The sequence below is a fragment of the Podarcis muralis genome, chromosome 2 (assembly GCF_964188315.1).
Source record: "Podarcis muralis chromosome 2, rPodMur119.hap1.1, whole genome shotgun sequence".
NCBI lineage: Eukaryota > Metazoa > Chordata > Lepidosauria > Squamata > Lacertidae > Podarcis > Podarcis muralis.
Window position 1 is genome coordinate 28,530,361 of NC_135656.1, and position 22,529 is coordinate 28,552,889.

At 44.8% G+C, this 22,529-nt stretch overlaps 1 protein-coding gene across 1 annotated transcript in view; it reads left to right on the top strand.

Moving 5' to 3' along the window:
* Nucleotides 1-19,303: 19,303 nt before the first annotated feature.
* BAHCC1 (BAH domain and coiled-coil containing 1) overlaps nt 19,304-22,529 on the top strand; it is a 160,237-nt gene continuing 157,011 nt past the window's right edge. The window contains exon 1 of the mRNA XM_077924065.1: nt 19,304-19,594. The gene's annotated coding sequence lies outside the window, so the exon portion shown is untranslated. The remainder of the gene's footprint in view (nt 19,595-22,529) is intronic.

The following is a 22,529-nucleotide window of genomic DNA, read 5'->3' on the forward strand; positions in this document are numbered from 1 at the left end:
GTGAATTGCCGTTGCCTATATGTGTGAGATGCACATGCTACATATAATTGACTGTGCATTCTAAAATCCACACAGCAGCTGTCTCTCATTTTAGAAATTAAGCACTGGAAGCGTCAGGACTGGGGAAACCATTCCAGACACTTTGTCACTCAAGGGCTTAACTGTTGGCTGACGGTGCCTAAGTATTTAAATATTTCCTCGGTTCTGTACAGGGCCGGACCCTAAATATTTGATGCTCGCTCTTCAGAATTTGAAATATTTCCCCAGAAAGTTCTTGTGTGTCGCTACATTGTGTGTCACTGAAAATGTACATGCGGCCCAAGTAGAAGATTGCAAACTTGCCAATGCTACCAACTGAAGCACATTGTGGCATAGGGATACAGAGTGCATCACTGTATGCCTCCTGGCTGTCAATATCATGGCATACAGCTTGCTATGGATGATGGGAGTGTCACAGCCCTTGACACAAGGCACTTTAACTTCAACAGAATCTTCTAGTGAGTCTGTATTTCAGGATCGTATTAATGGTTGACCCTTAAGGGGAAAAACATATAGCAAAGTCAACCAACTGGAGTAGTAACAGGAAGATATAAATGTACTCAGATGCTTGCAATTTTGCAAGTAAGATAAGAACCCTTTTGAGTTAGCTGCTTATTTAAAATAAAGAAAACTGAGTTGGGTTATTGAAAAGGAACACGTTTTAAAAACTTGATAATTTGCTTCTCTGTCTTTATGCTGTTTATCTATGCCAAGGGACCTTTGAAGGGGGAGTAGTTCCAACTGGGTAACCAGTTTTGTCTCATTTTATTTGCTCTGTTTTGTCATTCTCGATTTCCATCCACGGCTATGATAATGTTGCAATCCTTGGGTTGGGCAAATGTTCTTTAGGTCTGGCCCTGCCCAAATTATTTGCATTGAAATGAATCTTAAAAGCAATTAAATAGATCCTGTTTGGCAAACCCCACCCTCACCTTTCTTTATTGTTTCTATTGGGGTGGGGGGCTGTTACCGGCAAGAGTAAAAGAGCAGCTGCACTGAGTCAAGTCCACTAAGCCCTGTATTGTATCTCCCAACAGTGGCAGGATCCAGATGCCTGAGGAAATGTACATCTACAGAGTGTATTAGCCAAGTAATCTTTTTATTGTTCCCTCTCAGGGCCGAACTATCATTGCTTTTGCAAAGGGTTACTCTGCTTATCTTGCATACATTCCAGCTCTAATTGAGTCGCTCACTATCTATACTCTGTGCATTTAATTTCCCTAGGACCACAATTCCACACCCCTTACAACAATTTTTTCCCAATTTTATTTTATTTACTTACTTTTATATTTGCCTTATCTTCTATCAAGGAGCCAAAGGTGGCCACCCATGCATGCACTGACAAGACCCAGACCTGCTTAGCTTCGGCAGGGTGGTGGTGATTTCATGTGCTTTCCTTCTATACCATGGAAACCATGTGCATATACAGTACATACCTGAGACTCAGGATTACATCGATGATGTAGTTTGCAAAAGGGTGTGCCATAATAAAATGGGTTGTCTTCATTCTAATTCAGGCACTATTCCGCCTCCTACTTGTGCAAGTTCTCCCAGCCATCCTTGAACAAGAAGTTGCACAAGGACCATGCCGCTTGGGAACTCATGGTTGCTGATTAAAGTACGGTAACTTCCCTCGTCTCAGGAAATGTGTCCTTCTTGGCTGGTGAAGGTAAAGGTAAAGGTAAAGGACCCCTGACCATTAGGTCCAGTCGTGACCGACTCTGGGGTTGCGGCGCTCATCTCGCTTTATTGGCCGAAGGAGCCAGCATACAGCTTCTGGGTCATGTGGCCAGCATGACTAAGCTGCTTCTGGCGAACCAGAGCAGCGCATGGAGACGCCGTTTACCTTCCCGCCGGAGCGGTACCTATTTATCTACTTGCATGTTGACGTGCTTTCGAACTGCTAGGTTGGCAGGAGCAAAGACCGAGCAATGGGAGCTCACCCTGTTGCGGGGATTCGAACTGCCAACCTTCTGATCGGCAAGTCCTAGGCTCTGTGGTTTAACCCACAGCGCCACCCGCGTCCCTTCTTGGCTGGTAGCAATGCTCATAATCTAACGGCGAGGCTGGGAAGTGCATCCCTGACCTTGCAGAAGTTGCCGTCAGCCTTGATCATAGAGGCATGGAATCGTAGAATTGGAAGGGATCACGAGGGCCGCGATCCTATTCAACCCCCTGAGATGCAGGAATCTTTTTGCCCAACCCGTGGTTCACACCCATTGCCCTGAGATTAAGAGTCCCATGCTGAACCTAAAAGAGGACTTCGTTTGTTTCTATTTCCCATATCCATAATGCAAATATGAAAACTTTTGTTGGCTGGCATGTGCTTTCAGGTTTCAAGTTTCTTTCACTTTCTCTTCCTCATCATATTCATAGAAAAGAGTGAAAGGGTCATCTGCTCTTTTTGTGCCTTGTGTGAAAACACTCGCTGTGTTTACTTATACCAATAAACATCCAAGAGCGCTTTTGCAAAGAATAAGAAAAAAACCTGGAAACGGAACTGACTCTTAAGACTTCAGTGTCTGAGTCATCCTGAATTTGATACTGTATTGTGCCTTGCCCTGACAATTGTAGTGTATGTGTGCTCCACAATTCCCTAATTCTGAGACACACTCATGAGTTCACACAAAGACTTGGGGGGTCTTTCCCAGTGTCCAGAACTGAGGGGACCCCTCTCAGCAGTTCTCAACCTGTGGGCCCCCAGATGTTGTTGGACTACTACTCCCATCATCCCTGAGCTCTGGCCTTGCTAGCTAGGGGTGATGGGAGTTGTAGTTCAACAACATCTGGGGACCCACAGGTTGAGAAAGGCTGCTTAGATTATGTCTTCCAGAGGGTTGCTTGCTCTGCAAGTACCGTATTTTAGGGGCTGACTTTGCCTCATAGCTAGCTAGCATTGTTATTCTTGCCCTTTGTGAATTCGTCTCATCCTTTTCTGAACTTAGTTATGTGCATTTTGGCCAAGGCTTGTTAAACTTTGTGGCTGAATTATGTAGCATGTCTGAAGTGCAATAAAGAGGTAACCAGTGTCTCCTTACCTTCTCAACATTGCTAGGGTTTATGAGGTTTATTTATAGGTAAATGTATTTTTTTTTTATGACTGAGGCCACCTTGACACTGAAGTTATCCATTCGTTTTTGGAATGAAGTAGAAGCCTTGCTAAAGTGAGCCTCCAGGTACTGGCTTCATGAATTGGAGAAGGGAGTTGTCAACCAGCATCTTTTTGGCCTTCACTTGTTTTCTGGGTGGCATAAACATTTGAAAATCAGTCAATAGGTAATGAAGTCCTAGCTATTATATATTCTGATTATTTTAGGAGGCAGCTTACTCAACAGGCTGGCCAAAATCTGTTCAACAGGTTGACCCAAAATCTTGGTTTTCATTATGCAGAATATTGGTTTCATTATGTTTTTCATTTGCTAATTTGCATTTAAGCATTTCAAACATCTCAAACACTGTTCTTTGCCCTGGAAGTTTTTGAAAACGGAAGGGTTTCAATTGTTGACAGTGGAACAAACAAATATAGCTGTCATGGCTAGTAGATGTTGGTAGGCCCATGACTTTGTCTCTAATTCTTTATTTAAACATACACACACCCTCTTCAGAGATAGCAGCCACCATCACTGTTTCTTGTGATGAAAAATTCCGTAAGTTGGTTATGCATTGTATGAAACATTAATTCCTTTCATCCAGATCATCAACTTCGTTGGGTGACTTTTTCTTCCCATTTCTAATATTATAAGAAAGGAATACAATATTTGTATTGTTCTTATGTAGTTTACGTTCTGTTTGTATTCTGCCTTGATATTTTCTATGGATGGGCAGTACTGTATACAATTTTTCGTATATCTCTATCCCCATTGCCCATGCTCTTCAGAATGTTATAACATTTCCCCATAATATCTCATCCATTTCCCAAACTCCAGTTGCCTTAGTCTTGCCTTGTAGCTGAGGACAGCTGGTTTCAAGGAACAGGCTGCCTCTGAGCACATCCTGAGCCTAGGGGTTCATTTTCAAAGCAAGAACTGAACTGAGCTTTCATAAAAGTCCATTCCTAATCAGCTTTCTTCATCACAACAGCCTCATTTATATGGTTAAAGCAGTTTTTGTTGTTGCTGTTAAGCAAATGGGAGTCAGAGCCCCTCATTGATCTATGGGTGTGGGCAGGGGAGCAACTGCCCCCCATTCAAGTTAATAAATTAAAATACTAATAGAAATAATCAGAATATTTGGAATGGAAACGCTTGCTGAGGTCACTTGGATGATGTTGTGGCGCATTCTAGTGATGCAACTGGCAACCCGAATGAGCGATGGGTCTTGCTTCTGCGAACTGACCAATTACGTTGGTTCTGGAACAGGAGAGGTGGGTGTCCTGTCCCCCTAAAATAAACCCCCGGCTATGCCCATGCATCAGTCTACTGCAGAATACCTGGATATCTACCACCATGGACCACCCCTGGAGGATAAGACTTTCATCGGCTACTAACCCTGATGGTTATGTTCTGTTTCCACTGTAAGAGGAGAACACTGTTGCATGAAGTTCCTGCTTCTAGGTATCTAGCTGGCTGCTTTAAGAACTTAGTTGGACTAGTTGGGCCTTTGGCCTGATCCGACAAGGCTGCTCTTATGTTCTTACAGTGTAGACCATTCTCAGCATAGAACTGATCCAGTAGAACAGTGGTTTTCAACCAGTGTGCTGTGGCACCCTGGGGTGCCTTGAATGATGTTCAGGAGTGCTGCAGGCAGCACCAGCCTCTGTCCCTCTTTCCTTCCTTCCTTCCCTCCTCTGATGCCCTCTCTGATGCCCGTCTATGCCTGCCAAGGGCTTGCACAGCTGTTTGTTGCAGCAGCCCTGGCTACATGCTCCTCAGGCGAATGGTGCCTCTGGGGCTGGCCAGGGGGGTGCTGGTTGCCAGGAGCTGAGGCGGCCTCAGAGTAAGGGAGCAAGGGCTGTGTAAGGGACGCAGGTGGCGCTGTGGGTAAAACCTCAGTGCCTAGGACTTGCCGATCGTATGGTCAGCGGTTCGAATCCCCGCGGCAGGGTGAGCTCCCGTCTTTCGGTCCCAGCTCCTGCCCACCTAGCAGTTCAAAAGCACCCCAAGTGCAAGTAGATAAATAGGAACCGCTTTATAGCGGGAAGGTAAACGGCGTTCCGTGTGCTGCGCTGGTGCCGGTTCGCCGGAGCAGCTTCGTCACGCTGACCATGTGACCCGGAAGTGTCTGCAGACAGCGCTGGCTCCCGGCCTCTAGAGTGAGATGAGCGCACAACCCTAGAGTCTGACAAGACTGGCCCGTACAGGCAGGGGTACCTTTACCTTTTTTTTATAAGACCTCCACATTTGCCAAGCCATGTGCAAATACTAGGAGCCTGGTCTTCTGCCCTTATTGGGTCCAAAGAGCAGACTTTTTTTGTTTGCTGGGGGCTCCAGATTCTGCCTGCAGGTACACACTCACAATCTGATTCCTGGTAAATTGCCCATGATTCCAGCTTGAGAGTATCTCTTCCTTAAGATACATCCTATCCGGTCTGTGTTATACATTCAAAGAAGCTTTTATTGGGGTGGGGAATCTGCTGACCTGCACAAGCAACCGACAAGCCCCAAGAATTCTGTGGATATAACTGTGATGTTTTCAAAACCATGCAAATACGTAACATGGCTACGTTTGCCCAGGCTATCATATATCCAATCTTCAGCTGCAGTAAGAAGGTTGTTTTTTTTTAGTCTGCTTGTTGTTTATTATTGTTTGGAATGGGATATGCTGTAACTACAAGTTATGTTTACAGAGAAACAGTTTTATAATAAGACCAAATCTTGACATTCACGGACAAGTGGGAGGAATAATCTGGCATATTTCCCTATGAAGATTAATCTGAAAAGTCTCTTCCCAAGGAAGTAGGCTAGCCTGGACAAACTTGATAAGGTCAAACAGGCTATTAACCATTTCTTTCTGTTATATGTTGTTTTACCTGTTTGTATGCTTTTGTCCATTGAGATATCATAACTATACTCACGCAATTTTGGGGCTGCCTATGTTGGATACTCTCATTGTATGTTTTATGGTATCCTGAGATTTTGCTGAACTGACAAGATGGGGAGATTTTCTGGCTGAGGTCATCGATCAGAAGACGTCACCTTCTTACCCCAAGTATAGATCACATGCAAAACAAAGGCTGTTTGGGATTTGTACTGCCTGCTCCAAGCATGGAAGTGTCCTAAGAATCCTAATAAACAAACTGATTAACTGAAGCGCCAGCATCCAGCCTTTTACAATAGGTAAATTCCTGCACGTTTCAAACCACAATTCAATTTAATCAGAGTTTAAAAGAGACCATCCCAGGAACCATTTTACATATAAAGGTGGGGTGAGTGCCTCTGTGCATGTGCAGAATGCTATTTATTACTAAGGAATGCATGGCCATATAGGTCAACAAAAAAACAGTTAAGAGGACGTAGCATTTAAACAGGATCAAGGCTCTGCATTTCTCTCGCTGAGAGCACACCAAGCAATAAATCCTTTGGAAAGCTGAAAGGAAGCGTGAGAGGAAGCCTTGGCTACGCAGAAGGATCTGGTCTGAATGAGGAAATGCAGACCCAATTAGTTCCTGACAGATGGACAAATCGAAACAGAGACGGATCAGTAGATGGATGGCGATACCTGGATAGGAAGAGGGAAAGCAGCAAAGATGAAAACACAGACTGATGTACTTAAACATGTTCAGATGGCCCACCTATTTCACTTTCTTCATTTTCTTCTTATCAGTTGCTGTTCTCCTGTTTCCCGTAGGAGGAAGAGGAAGAGCCGCTTCTCAACCTAGGTTTTGCAGCTTTAATTGATGACTGGCTGCAGGTCAAACATAAATGACCTGCCTTGACTAATTTTGGGGAGAGCTGCTCCCCCTCTACCCCCTCATATTTTTGTCATGCCGTTTCATTTCTGGGAGACTGGTCTGCCCACTGGATTTGGCCAGGAGCAGCCAAGGGCATCCTGCAGCCTGCATCTGACGCCATTCCCGATTTTTTATCCCATCGTCTCTGCCGTTCCCTGTATGAGAATTGATGCTCAAGGCATCCTGCCACCTCTAACCACCCCCACCCCTGCAAAAATTAGGACAGCCAAGTTGTTGAGAAAGATAATTCCATTCGCCGTTGGAGTATGAGCTCAAAAGGACAGATGAGAGGAGCAGAGAAGGGGACAGGAGAGTCCAGCGACAAAGGGAAGAAGCCTTTCTACACAGAGGTGAAGATGGTAATCGAAAGATGATGGGCCTCTGAGACTTGCCACCTTCTCCTCCAGTACCCAAATATTCATCCCTTTTTTAAAAAAGTATTTTTTATTTCCAGTTTTAACAAATGGTGGGGGGAGGGGATTATAAATGAACGGAAAGGAAAGGAGAAAGGAGGAGAAGAAGGAAGAAAAGAAAGAATGGTTTTGGTAGAATTTCAGGGTATAAAACTGATTGGTTGAACTCTGAATTAATGCCAGTGGGCTTATGGTAGACCATCGACTATATACACCCAATGGCAATATTATTTGTGCCCAGAGGGCATAACGTATCTAGGTATTTTGGTTCTGAGAGAGATTTCTCAAATGATTAAAAGGCATTTAATTAGGGTGCTGAAGGATTTTTCCAGGGATTTGGAAAGATGGGCGCTACCTACTGTAAATTTAGTATTTGGGGCAGTTAAGATGAATGTTCTGCCATGGATAATATACATACTTAATGGTGTTCCACTATATATTCCCTAAGTGTATTTTCAAAAGATTAATGGGATATTTAGCAAGTTTATTTGGGATACCTCTCCACCTTGTTTTCCACTGAAGAGAATATAGCTTCTCCCATGTATTAGCCCCCTTGCTGATTTCATGCCCACCCCAACTTATAATTAGGCTCTGTTTCATGTTTATACTTTGCATGAGATAAAAAACAGATCCCAGCAGTTACCAGCTTTGGAAATTTGAATGTCATTTCACATCACTTCCTATTGTCATTTATCTCCCCCAACCCCCCCAGGTTGTGATCCCCACCCCCCACCCCAGGTAGAAAATGAGAAACTACACACAGACATTATTTGCTGTTTCGTGATGTCTCAGTAAAAATCTGATGCAGCAGAATTAAAACAGATCCTCTATAATTGGCATAACTTTAATTTCATAAAATGTATATATGCCTGCTTGTTAAAACAACTTCAAAGTAGTTTACTAAGAGGGGGGGAAACAATAAAATTATCAGTAAAAAATGGTAAAAGCTACTATTTCAAATATTCCATTTTTTAAAAAAAATAATTAAAAATAAAATAAACAATAAGCTAAAAACGGATTAAAACACATTTCAGCCTTCTGGGTAGGCTTGTCTAAACAAAAATGTTTTTATCAGGGGCTGGAAAGGGTACTGCCGATAGGCATGGGATTCCAAAATATGAGCAGTGCTCCAATTTCTTACAAACATGGAATGGGTATTATGTGGCTGTTAAGTGGGCAATATATGGGGGTAAGGCAATCTCGCAATCACAGTAGCCTTTTCAGAAGATCACTGCATTTCTTTTGTTTTCTGTTCTTGGTTTTGTACTGTGCTTTCACTGTTTATTTTTGTAAGCCGCTGTGAGGGTTGGAATGATAGTACAGCAATGTTCAAATGGATTAATAATACCTTTTCCCCCCCTGCTGTGGCCCATGCTTAGGCTGGGAGCCTCCCTTCAGAGACCGCCAAGATTTTGTTCAGTTCTTGGAATCCTGGACTAAGGTTGAGTCTTCCTTCAGTTTTACTCCATTGCTTTTCTGGCGGTTCCAGTTCGTACTTTCCCCCAGCCAGCAGTTCACTTCCCCACCCTCTCCCAGCACCATGGGAGCTGCAGTTCACATGAAAAACAGATGAGGTGTTGAAACTTTTCCTGGACCTTAGACTGCAAGTTAGGGGAGGGTAGCATGACTGAATGGTCCTCCATTCAACAAAAGCAACAGGAGAATGGTTAACCCCTCTAATGTGCTAGTTTTCCAAAGAGAGGAGTTTTGTTTTGTTTTTCATGGAGAAGTATGAAGTCACCAGAGAAAATTTCCCACCTCAGCTGCTGTTCATGCAAACTAGACCTCAGATTGGCTTCTAAAAGGGGTGCCCCACCCCTACAACAGCTTTCCTACCTTGCTGGTCTAGGCTCTGGGGATCCACCACTTTTTTAGGGGGCATGGGGCACATCTAGAGATCTGTTGTGGCCACCACAAAATGCCCATTTTCACAAAAAAGAAAAGCAACGGACAATGCAGAGAAATCCCCCTCCTAAAAAAACCCCGGTGGAACATCTATAGCCTCTCCCCATATCACCAATAAAACAGAGCAGGAACCCCAAAACAGAAATTGCTAACCCAACCAAGCAACCGAAAACACACACCCGAAAACACACACTCAAAAACCCTTTATTTATTTTTTTCAAAGGAGGAAGGGGTCTTGGGGTGTCTAAGGGGTCTGTGCTATCCATGTGAATCATAGTGTGGTACCCACATGTTGGGTCTAGCTTCTAGAGTCTCACTTAGGCTGAAATAAGTACAGTGGTGCCTCGCAAGACGAAAAGAATCCGTTCCGCGATTCTCTTCGTCTAGCGGTTTTTTCGTCTTGCGAAGCAACCCCATTAGCGGCTAAGCAGATTAGCGCTATTAGCGGTTTAGCGGCTTAGTGGCTATTAAAGCCTTAGCGGCTGAGCTGCTAAAAGGCTATTAGCGGCTTAGCGGCTTAGAAAAAGGGGGGAAAGCGGGGGGGGGGGGGATGGCAAGACTCACAAGACATTTTCGTCTTGCGAAGCAAGCCCATAGGGAAATTCGTCTTGCGAAGCGCCTCCAAAATGGAAAACCCTTTCGTCTAGCGGGTTTTCCGTCTTGCGAGGCATTCGTCTTGCGGGGCACCACTGTATTGGATTCCAATCCTAGACAAGGCCTGCCCAAGGGGTGTGTGGGTGTGTCTGTCTGTCTGTCTCTCTCTGTGTGTACACACCTTTGTAGGGAGGAAGAATAGCTCAATGAATGAACACATGGTTTCTATGCAGTATTTTCCAGGTTCAGACTCTTCAGTTAAACAGATCAGGTAAGGGGTGATGTGAAAGACCTTCTGCCGGAGAACCCTGGAGATACACTGCCTGTCCAAGTAGACCACACTAGCCTAAATAGACAGATAGTACCAGATAGCTTCCTAAGTGCTAGTGCTGGTATTTTAACAGGGAATTATTTACCATGCTTCACAGACATTATCTCAGCCAACTGCATTACCTCAGAAACCCTGGTAGCAGTTCCATAAAGGAGGGCATTGGCCTTCAGTTAGTGAGTCTACCAAGTTGTGGCCTGGTCTGAAGTGGGTTGCAATGGCACCATTACCACCATACAAATTTATGGTAAAAACATTAAAATATGGGTCCCCCTGGTGGGTTCCAGGTTGGGGATAAAGTAGGGCAGTATTGTTATCCCCATATTGCAGATATAAGACTGAGGCTGAGAATCACTTGTCCAAGGCTATCCAATGAACTCATGGCTGAGGTGAGATTTGAACTGGGGACTGACGTACACCCACTAACACCATTCTCATTCTGGCCAAACTTTCCTGACCTAACTGGAATTCCTGCTGAATCGTATGAAGAAAAAGAAAATTATGCAGAGAATGAAAATTTAGATATGTATAGATATGTAAATTTTTAAATCAATAAAGAATTATAAAAGAGTGGAATTCTTGTTGAATTGCCCTTGAGGCAGACAACACAGTACTGTATCAAAAAGATACTCCTAAAAGCGACAGTTTCCTCACCATTTGACTGTAGCCAAAGGACTGGCCCTTGAACTTTGCTGCGTGTGACATCGCAGTTCTATTCCTGAGTGAAATCTGAAATGCTGGGCCTGAAAAGCCAGTCTTCCATATATTCTCATACCCTGTGACATTTCTCCAATGAAAATAGGGACATCCTATTCCATAATAATAATTGTCCTAGCCATTCTGGGCAGCTTCCAAGATACAGTGGAACCTCGGTTGCTGAACATAATCCGTTCCAGAATACTGTTCGACTTCTGAAATGTTCGACCACTGAGGCGCAATGGGCGGTCGGCAAATTCCATTGAGAAAATGGAGAAACATCCCTCAGAAGCCATTTGACTTCTGAGATGCGTTTGAAAATGGAAGCATTCACTTCTGGGTTTTTGGCTTTCCGAATCGTATGGCTTCTGAGACACTTGAAAACCGAGTTTCCACTGTATTTATAAACATAATAAAACATTTAAAAAAACCTTTCCTATACAGGGCTGCCTTCAGATGTCTTCTAAAGGTTGTATAGTTACTTATCTCCTTGGCTCATGGGTCACATAACTCCATACCCTCCAACATTTATCCGATGAAAATAGGGACAAGCTAAGGAGAAGCAGGACATTCTGGAATCGAATCAGAAACTGGGACGACTTCTGGAAATGTGGGACTGCCCCTGGAAAACAGGGACCTTTGGAGGGTCTGTATTCTACGCTTGGAAGAGACAGGCTGTTAGAATTATGGAAGAGCCTGCTTAGAAACTGTAGAAGAGAGAGGAGGAGGTGGGGATTTTGAAGAGTGTGTATATGCATTGGGACTGCAGCCATGCCAAAGCCAGCCAGGATGTCAGTGGCAAAGACTTGGCCATGGATCAATGGCGGGGAAGCTGTTCCCTCAGACTAAACAGGCCTGGTTCCCTTCCAGTCTCTCCAAATAGCAAGCTCCTGACATCTCAGGGAAGGGAAGGATGTTTGATTTTCAGAGCAGGTCTGAAGCCAGAGATAGGATGCTCTTAACCAAGGGCGGAGGAGAAGCACCCCAGGCCTTGGGAGGGAGGGAGGGAGCCCGTTCTGGGAAAGAAAGAAAAAGTGATGTCAACGTCTCCTTGGCTTCCGAGTGGCTCTGCCTCGCCCCTGCCAACTCTGAGCACGGAGAGGCAGCAGAGCGAAGCCAGCAGTGAGTGCCACACGAACAGGCACTGGGCCCAAAAGCCTCCCTTTTCCAAAGCTCGTCAATCACCTGGGGGAAAACACTGCAATTTTCCCAAATCAGAGCAATTTTCCCAAATTAGCAGAGACTTTGTTGTTATTACCCCCGTCCGTCCCGTGTTTCCCCTTTGGTGATGGATCACACAAGAGAGGCCTGCCCAATTAACCGAGCTACTCCCTGGTAGAGAACTGGGGTGGGTGCCAGGTTAACTCTTTCAGCACCAGAGGGGTGCTTGGAAGTCTCTAGCTGCCATTTATGTTCCACAAAAGCCTCTTTTGTCTCTCGGCAATTGCCAGTTGGAAAGAAGGAGAAAGATTCTGGGCTTTTATCTGATGCGAGTTTGTTCGCTGTCCAGGGTGGTGTGTGTGTGTGTGTGTGTGTGTGATGATTTTTTTTTTAAAGGGAAATTTAAAATCACCTCACAAAAAACACACACAGCATTTTTGCAAATGTTCCAGAAATGTTTTGCAAATAACGAGTTTAATCAGAAACTGTTTTACCTGTCAGGAAGAAGGGTGTGTGTGCTTACCATATAAAGGGTCCAAATATTTTAAAATGTGACATTAAAAATAACCCATTGGGCATAAGGGATAGCTCAGTCGGTAGAGCATGAGACTCTTAATCTCAGGGTTGTGGGTTCGAGTCCCATGTTGGGCAAAAGATTCCTGCATTGCAGGGGGTTGGACTAGATGACCCTTGTGGTCCCTTCCAACTCTACAATTCTATGATAAGGCTATCATGGTGATTGCTGATCCTCACCAGCTGAATGGGAGATGACACATGCAAAGGTTCTCCCATTTATTTCCCACACTCTCAGACATGTCTTGTTCTTTCCTGCTGTGCAGCACACCTGGACTCCTGTTTGTAACAGCAGAGGAGGGTGATCACCAGGACTGGGAGTGGGGAGAAGAGGCTTCAGTTGCCTCATCTCCTTATCCAACGGTAAGGAAGGAATTTTGGAGACGTAACTTAATATCTCTAGGCAAGAGGTGGATCCAAGAAGCGTGAGATGCTTGGGTAGTTTATGGCAAGGGTTGCTAACCTGTGGTCCTTCAGGTATAGTCCAACTCCCCATCATTCCTGACCAACCATGGACCATACTGGCTGGGGCTGAAGGAGTTCATCATCCACAGGGCCACTAGTTCTTCACCTCCCTGCTATGGAGGCAGGGGGAAGAACATTGCTGTGCAGAAATATTCATGTTAGTGTATTCCACTGGAGGCATGTACTGTAGGAATTTTGGAATGGCTATTAAAAAAAACTAACTTTTTAAAAGGAGGTAGCAAAACTATGGGGGTGTTGAGTAAGCTTGAATGAGCAGAGGGAAAGCCATGTTAATCAGTCCAATGTTTCCAGTACCACCCACCCAGATGCCTCTGAGAAACCTATAAACAAAGCACCAATCCAGGAGCGCTCCTCTGTTGTTTGCCATTATCTGGTATTCAAAGGTATATTGAATAATACAGTGAAGGAGCACTTAACCTCGTCTGTTTTATTTTGATTAAGTAAAATAATTTATTTGAAGTACATAAAAAAGGTCGCAGAGAAACTGGTGGTGGATTTCATGTTGTTGTGATAGGCACTAGCCAGTAGGTGCTTGCAGTTTCACGTAGCTACATTCCACATGGTACTCAGATGCACAACATGGAAGAAGCACTAGAATTTGCCAGCAACAAGGATTGTGATATAAGTGTTGGGGAATTTTCTCACAAGAGGAGTGCTGCCTTGGAGAAAAACATCTGGGGACTGTGAAGTTACTGTTCTAAAAATAATTGAGGAAGACACAAAGATCTGGAATATTAAATGTTTTACAACTTGATTCCATCTCAATCTTTTCTTTTTCGGGTTTATCTTCCAGGTTTCTCCAAAGAATGTATAGTTCAAGTCCACAATAATTTCTTCCACGCCTTTTCTTTGAACTTTACAGCAGAAATGGGGAACATTTCCCCCACGCAGCCTGAGTGTTGCATTGCCTCATGGGCAAACCTCCCAGAGGCCTCAAGCCAGGGATGGGCTTCGCCAGAGGCAAAAACAGACAGAGCAATGGATGTGACTCTTACCTTTGTCCAGTTGGCTGTACTACAGCTAGGGAAAAAACCAGACATTTCTACACAAGCGTCTCTCCATTCAAGCAAGCAAGAGCCATCATCACTCCTCCAGGACATATTTCAGCCAGGCAAAAGCATTTGAGGACACAGAACAGGGACGATGAATCATGTGGCCTGAGAAGGATCCTGAGGGCCAGGTAGAAAGGCCAGGGAGGCCACGTTCAGCCTGTGAACCTGAAGTTCCTTGTTTCTGCTTAAGAGGCTGCAGTGTACCTGTTGATCTCTTACCTAGGATGAAGTGGAATGGAGACAAAACTTACTCAATCAGGATCACTTCCTGTCTGGTGCTACCTCAGTTCCTTCGCTGCCTGTAAAATGGAAGCAAGGGTTTTCTTGTTTTTGCTTTGAACATCTTAGACAATACCTCGAGGCAGGTATTACCTGTAGGTATAGTAGGCCATGCATCTCAGCATTAGGCACAGAGAAAGCCATTTATGACGGCATTGATGCAGCACTGATAATAAGCTATATCCCCGCTCTTTAATTACCCTTCCTCATATATGAGATCAGCTGCTTCACAGTCCTCTCTGTGTTGTTCCATTTCCTGCCCCTATTCTGGCACCCTTCCTCCCACCCAAGAAAGCTGCAAGATGAGGCTGCTCTCTCATTGCCGTCACATACAATCAGACCCTTTGATCAGCCAAACAGAAATGGGGGCCAGGAGGAGGGGGGAAAGGGACAGAATCAAAGAACACTCGAGTCTCAGTTTCTCCATGAAAGTCTTTCTTCTGTCTGCTATATTTTGGTTCCTGCTCTCTGACAAATAACCCCCATCGCTAAGCTTCCAAGCACTAGGCTTGAGAGGGCGAGCCTGCTGCGCCTAACTGAATTGGCCTATAATGAGACCCTTACCAGGATTAGCACTGAGTCCATGAGGAAGCAATCCAACCACATCTGCCCTTTGGGTGGACCCAACACGGGCTGGAATGGAAATACAAACACAAAGTGTTCTTCCTCTGTCTCTCTATGAATCCTTAATGGTGCCATATCCCTGTTGCTACCCTGTGGCAAAGATCCATTGAGGGTAGCACCAAGATCTAGGTGGATTTGGAGATGAGGATTGGTCTAGGCAAGGTCCCTCAGATCTCGGATTTCTGTTAGCAGTGCTGAAGGCCAACAACATGGGCCCCTCCAGAGATCCTTTTAATTGTGCATTCGTGGTGATCTGTGCTCATGACGGTGCTGGGGTGGTTATACGCTATCCCACTTTCAACGCTCTTTATACCTGCAAAAGACTTTAGCGCTTCATTTCCAACCAGTGCATGTCCCAGAGCTTCATCCTAAAATCCTGTAACTTTTCATGCCACTTCTGGGGTGAGGGGTGGAAGAGTGCCAGAGTGTTCTTCCGGATGGCAAATAAATAAAGCAACATTGGGGAATCACAACAACTAGGAAAGTGTAAAGTGTGGAGGGTCCAGTATGAATCCACTACTCATGCACTATGGTTCAGTCTTTTGGTGGGCCCTCATATCTGAATACTAAATCTCAGCCTTTCCACCTCAGGTCCAATTATTGCACCGCACCTCCTGTAGTTTCATCAGCTAGGCTCTTCTTTCTATTCATGTGCCTCAGCACAGACAATGTGATGTAATTTCAGCTCTTTCAATTTCCTTAAGATGCCTTTTTCATCCATCTGGCTTGTTCAGCTGCTTGGCTTAACTTTTTAGCTTTGCTCCCAGATGTCTTCATATGGACTAGACAGGTTTGTTTGCTAACAAGTCTACACTGATTCACCACGGCAAGTTCTGAAGAATCTTGAAGAACCACGTACCAGCCTCTGAGCTGCATGCAGAAGGTTGAAGTTTCAGCCCCCAGCAGCTCCTCCAGGTAGGGCTGGGAGAGGCTTATTGAAGACCATACTGAGCTACATGGACCAATGGTTTGACTCAATATAAGACACCTTCCTATGTAAGATGAAGCAGTGATTAAAGCTCTAGGATGGAAACCCGAGCTTTAACCTCACACTCAGTTGCCCTCGTGTAAGTATATCAGAGTCTCAGTTCTTATCAAAAGAATAGGTAGAGCTTGCCAAATTGTCACAGCCATATTGCAAAGGCTATCTGAGTCTGAGCTCCTGTATTCATGCATCCTACGGCAAAGTGCTGTACCTCGGCGGCTGTGCAATGTTTTGCATGTAAAACACTTGTGTTCAGTCTCAAGTCGAGCCAAAACTCCCAATCTAAATTCTGGAAAGTGACTGCCAACCAGCGTAGACCATGAATGAGTAGCCCGCTCAACTACTCCCTTCATTTTACAGTCTGTTCCATCCACTGCAAACGTAAGCAGATTTTTGGCAGCACCGAAACATCACAGCATCACGATCCTTTGCAGTAAGTTTAGCCAAGTTTAGCCAATTTTACCGCAAGCGATCCTTGCCAATTCTGCTAAGACATTTCTTGATTCACCCTCAGCTGGCTATCCTTTGCTTTGGTCTATATAGCACGCCTATGAGAAATATCTGGGGCATTCATTTGAACACTGGTTCCTCCGTGGCTCAAATGGACCAATATTGCTGAGGCTTCGTGGAGCTCAACCATCATAAACGCCACATACCAATAAGACTCCCAGTGACTTTGGCCTCGTGGAGGCACTGCGCTGAGCAATGAAACCCAGCGGTGCTCAGCGCTAATGACGAGACGGGTGGCCTACAACCCGCTAACCTGGCGGGCAACATCCCCGCACCAATTTGCTTTGAAATGGAGTCACTGAAGGGGTGGAGAGGGAAGGATACACAGCGACAATGGAGCACTCAGCTTAATTAGCATGGCCAATGACTAGGAAAGATGGGAGCTGTAGTCCAACAACACCCAGAGACCCACAGGTTCCTCACCCTGATATCTACAATGCTGAGCTGGATGGACCAATTGCTCTGGCTCAGCAGAAGACAGCTCCTTAGGCTTTTAGCGGACATGTTTCAGCAATTAAAAGTTAAAAGAGGAGCCATTTTAGTCATTGCCCTTTCTCTGTAGATACTGACAGTGCTAATTGTGTTGATGTTCCTTTCATCTGTGGATACTTCCCAGTAAAGCATCCAGTGTATGTCCCACCCCCACCCTTCCACAGATGTCTGTTCTTAAGAGGTTGCTTCCGAGGACATCAGTGAAAGACACTAGTAGGCAAATGAATAGATTCCCTGTCCACTGTTATGTTGCATGCATTTCTGTAGGGCATGTAACCAAGTTAATATGGAGCAGGACAAAGAAGGAGCTTGACGGCAATGGATCAAACATTAGAGGATGAATTTCAGAAAGCAAGCAAAAGGGTTTTTGTTTTTTGGGGGGAAATCAAATAGTAGATAAAAGGGCCCAATGTTCATTTTGATGACCATTATCCTAATTCTGGCCCTTAGTTAAGCAAGGATAGGACTGAGCATTTTGATCAGACCAGATAGTTTGGCTGCATGCATGTTTACCCAAGAGTAAGCCTCTTTTTATTCAGTGGGGCTTACTTCCATACAAATGATTGTTCTATTAGGCTACTTATTCCTAGGCAGCCCCTCCCACTGTTGGGTTACAATAACTCCCATCAGCATCCCTGACTATTGACCATACTGGCTGTGGCTCATGGTAGTTGGACTTCTGCAACATCTGAAATGCTATAACATCTAGAGAGCCACCAGTTCCCCATACCTGAGGATATCTACTATGCGGACTTTGGTTTCCTTCTTCTCTTCAGTAATGGACACTGGGAGAGGACCCTTGTAGGGATATCCTCACTACAGAAGAATGTGGGGCTGTCAACAACACCACGGTCTGCAGATGGTAACTGGGGGGAAGAGTGCAAATCCAGGTTTTAAAAAAATCTGGATACAGCAGCTGTGGGTGAACAGCTGGAAACAGTTGGAGCCAAAAGGGTGAGAGAGGCAGAAGCAGGGCAACATATGTAGTCCAGCTGCTGTTTCCCATTAACTGTTTGCAAGAAGGTAGTTTACAGATGGAAGCTCTTTAAGGAAGAAATAGGAAGATAAATGTGGTAAGAGAACAAGGGTTACGTGAAGCATCTCTCCAAACTGGTGCCAAGGAGGGACACCTTTCCTAAGTGTTGCTGCAGGAGAAAATATATAACACAGAAAGGAGAATTCCTGGATACTAAGTTCCAAGTTTGGGGCAAGTACTCTTTGGTGAGAGAACCCCAGCCAGGATTTAAAATCACAAAATATGTAGCAAAGTATGGAAAGATAGGCAGTTAGGCCTCTGAAATAGTTCATTCCAAAGTTTCCCTCTTCCCCTAGCATAGAAAAAGACCACATTGGTAAATTAAATTGGTTTACTTACCAACTTTCCAAAGGTCAGATTCATGTGCTTTTCCATACAGAGTTCAGAAAAAGTTGCACAGGCAGTAAAAGTTGGCTTAGTCACAGTGGTGAAAGCTTCAAAATTATTGCTACAGGAACTCAATAAATGCTTGTAAGAGCTCACAGTTGAACTTCTGGAGGTTGAACAAAGGCTTGATTACCACATCCCTCCCAAAGTGAGCTACCGGTAAGTCTGGCAGGACAGCTTACTCTATAGTGTTAACCCCTTCATGTTGGTTATATGAAGCTGGACATGAAATCTCCATTAAAAGGGAAAGGAATCAAGGATGCAGTGTGTGGACTTGGGCAAACCAATCCCAAAGTCCTCATTTGTAAAATGGTAATAAGAGACGTCCACTGCCATGAACGTTGCAAAAGTCAAAGCACCTCCAGAACTGGGAGGCCTCCTGCCTAATCTCTTGCTTGGCCAAGTGGCAGAAGTGGCAAGCAGCAATAACAAACCCAACCAGCCCCATATGTTGGCCCTGATCCACTGCAGCCCTTCTTTTTGGAGGACGCCTGCAAAGAGCTAGAAGAGCCGGGGGAGCCGCTGATGGATGCCCACGTCCGTAGGAGCCAACGATGACATGTATTTTGGAAATGTACGGTACATTTTTTCCCTTTAATTTTTTTTGGGGCCCTAAGCTATAGCTTGTTTAGTTTATACGTAAATCCGGCACTGGATTTTATAACTGAAGTTTATAACTGTTTATAACTGGATTTATAACTGAAGTTTATTGGCATTGCCATTCAAACGGTGATCAGAATGTGATCCATTATGCGGGGCGGGGCTTACCTGCCCCCCCTCCAATATTTCATTCAAGTTGGCAGGCGCCCCTGCCGACCTCTTTGGGAACCCAGAGAAGGCTGGCTTGGCCGAGCGCGCCTTTCGCGCACACGTGTGCGCTCTGTGTGTGTGTGTGTGCGCGCAGAGCGGCGCTCGCTTGCGGAATTCGCCAGGGCTTGAAAGGGCCCTCGGTTTACAATGCTAACTTCCTGTTCCAGCCCGGCTGCCAACATGACCGCAGGCAGGTTCACCCAGAGAGTGTCCGGCGGCGGCAACAGCAGCCGCAGCAGCCGCGCTTCTTGGCCGAGAGGAGATCCCGCCCCGCTGCCGCCTCGGATTGCTGGCGGGCGAATAGAAACGACCCGGGAATCCAGACGCTCTTCCAGGTAGACGAGGCTTTATTTAGAGACTCTTTCCCCTCCTCTGCTCCTTTCTTTCTTGGCCGCCGCGCGGTTTCCAAACCCAGCCGGGGCGTGGCGTGGTGTCCTTCGCCTGGGTAAATATTTGAGCGCTCGCAGCCAAGGAGGAGGAGAGCCGCTCCGCGAGGCACATGGCGCGGAGACACCGGCGGGAAAGGGTTGCCAGGGAAGCCGCCTCCGCCGCCGCAGCCTTTGTGCTCCGGAGTGAAGCCCCTTCGCTTGTTGCAGCATCCTTTACTGTTTGGGCGGGAAACTTCCCCTTCAGGCTGGGAAGAAGGGTGGGCAGAGTTGAGAGGGGGACCTGCCTGAGGAAGAATTCAGACGCGAAAGGAAGCGGTGTGTTGTGTTGTGTTGTGTTGACAGTCGTCGTCTTCTTCTTCGTTTTTATTAAAGTTTTTTATGTGTGTTACAAAACAAACAGATAAAGGGGGAAAGGTCTTGTCTCCACTTTCAACCTGTCGTCCTTTCCACAGTTTGTTTGCATTTAGTGAGAGACACTTTTTGTCATGGGCATCTTGCACTGGGGTAGGAAAAGGGGTGTTGGGGGTCTTCTTGAATTTAGGGTGCAGGGGTTGTGTGTTTGTGTGCCAGGTGGGCTTAGTTGCCCCCTGACAAGAATATAGGTACTTAATTAATAATATAATGATACAGTGATATCTTGGTTCTCAAACGCCTTGGTACTCAAACAACTTGGAACCCAAACACTGCAAACCCAGAAGTAAGTGTTCTGGTTTGCAAACATTTTTTGAAAGCTGAACATGCTCCGTTTTGAGTGTTATGTTTCCGTTTTGAGTGCCACGCTGAGGTGTGTCTGTTTTTGTTATTTATTTTGCATTTTTGTTTTTGCGGCTTTTTTGTTTTGTTTTCATGACTGTATGGAACCCACTTCAGCTACTGATTGATTGATTGTTTGATTGATTGTGTGACTTCAGTACATTGATTATTGCTTTCATTTTATGGATCAATGGTCTCGTTAGATGGTAAAATTCATGTTAAACTGCTGTTTTAGGGGTTGTTTTTAAAAGTCTGGGACGGATTAATCCGTGTTACATTACTTTCTATGGGAAAGCATGCTTTGGTTTTGAAACGCTTTGGTTTTGGAACGGACTTCCGGAACAGATTAAGTTTGAGAACCAAAGTACCACTGTAATTTATTATTTATATGACGCCCGTCTGACTGGGTTGCCCTGGCCACTCCGGGGGCTCCCAACAAAAAATGGTAAAAGCACACAATGCAGCATCACACCCTAAAAACTTCCCCAAACAGAGCAGCCTATAAAAAAAATCACATCACTGTTTATCTGTTTGACGTCATCTGCTGAGAAGGTGTTCCACAAGGTGGGTGCCGCTACCAAAAAGACCCTCTGCCTGGTTCCCTGTAACCTCACATCTCACAATGAGGAAGGCCTTCGGAGCTGAACCTCAGTGTCCAGGCCAGATGATGGAGGTGGAGACAATCGTTTAGGCCAATTCCTGCCTTTGGTTACCATTAGGCTTCTGTTTCCAGAGCCTGTTGCTTGAGAATAATAACCCTTTGTGTAGAACGTAACAGCTCTATACAGTACTAGACAACTAGATATGCACTGTACTATATACTATATCTATACTAGATATATTAGATAAAGGAATTATTATTATTATTTGTTATTATTATTTGAGGAATTCAGAACTATCCCACCAGCGTCCCATTCCCATTGTGTTGTTCTGTAGTGTTCTCCCAAGTTAGTTTCCTGGCGTGCAGGACGTTGGGCTAAACATCTTTCAGAGCTAGTTGACTAATATTTGAAAATACTGATAAACTCTTTTAACTGTGACTTCACTTTTTGTGTTGTACAGAAGGATGACATTCCCCAGTTACTTGTGCAGCACACATGCACTCAGTAGCAAACTCAATTGAGTTTAATGGGACTTACTCCCAGGGAAGTATGTGTAGGATCGCAACCTTACTGAATCAATTCAATTTTTCTGAGCATCTGAGTACTGTATAGTTCTTCTCTTCCTCTTGTGCCTCAGTTCTGGTCCCGACTATCTTAAATTTAAGGGACAAATTGCAGCTGTGTGACAGAGCCTAGGCAAACAGTAGAAGTCTGTGATATGCAATAGGACTTTACACTGTCAGATGGAGGTGTTTTAAATGCTATTATCCAAACAGTGTTCTCGCTCATCTGAAATACTGTATGTACTCAGGCGGCTCATCTCAAAAAGGGTATCGTCAAATTGGAGAGTGTTCAAAGGAGAACCGCAAAAAATGATTAAGGACTGAGAGGAGCTCTCCTGCAAAGAGAGAGATTTGAAAGATCTGGTTTGTTTATTTTAAAGATGAGACAATTTAAAGTGGCAAGGCTAAAGGTCTGTAAAATAATGAATGGTATCAAGAAGGCAGATCAGGAACTATTGCTGTTTCTGTTTTGCAGGATGAGTGTGATATTGAAATGCGAAGATTGCAAAGTCCTAGCAAAGAAAAGGCTTTTCACAGTTAGGGATAATTTAGCCTGTGGAACACTCTAACACTGGATATTGCAAATGTTACAAAAATGGACTGAATGCTTCTAAAGAGTATTGTTTGCAAACCCAGCTGTCTTAATAAGCGAAGGATGGTTCAGCACCACATTCCTGTCAGTTTGAAGATATCATATTCATCTCCGATCCAATAGCTAATACTCTTGACGTAGCATCCATGCAATAATAATGCTCTGACAGTTCATTGGTCCAAGAGGTACATAGCCTAGCAGCACCTTATAGGGATGAGTGGAATGTATGGTGCTGCTGTGTCATATATTCGCTAGGCACTTTGATGACATAATCACTTGCCTTCATGCTGATCTTCAATCCAGTCTCTGGTAAGGTATCCAGCACCCTGTCTTATTCACTTCTGTGGAATGAGTTTCATTTATTGAGGCCT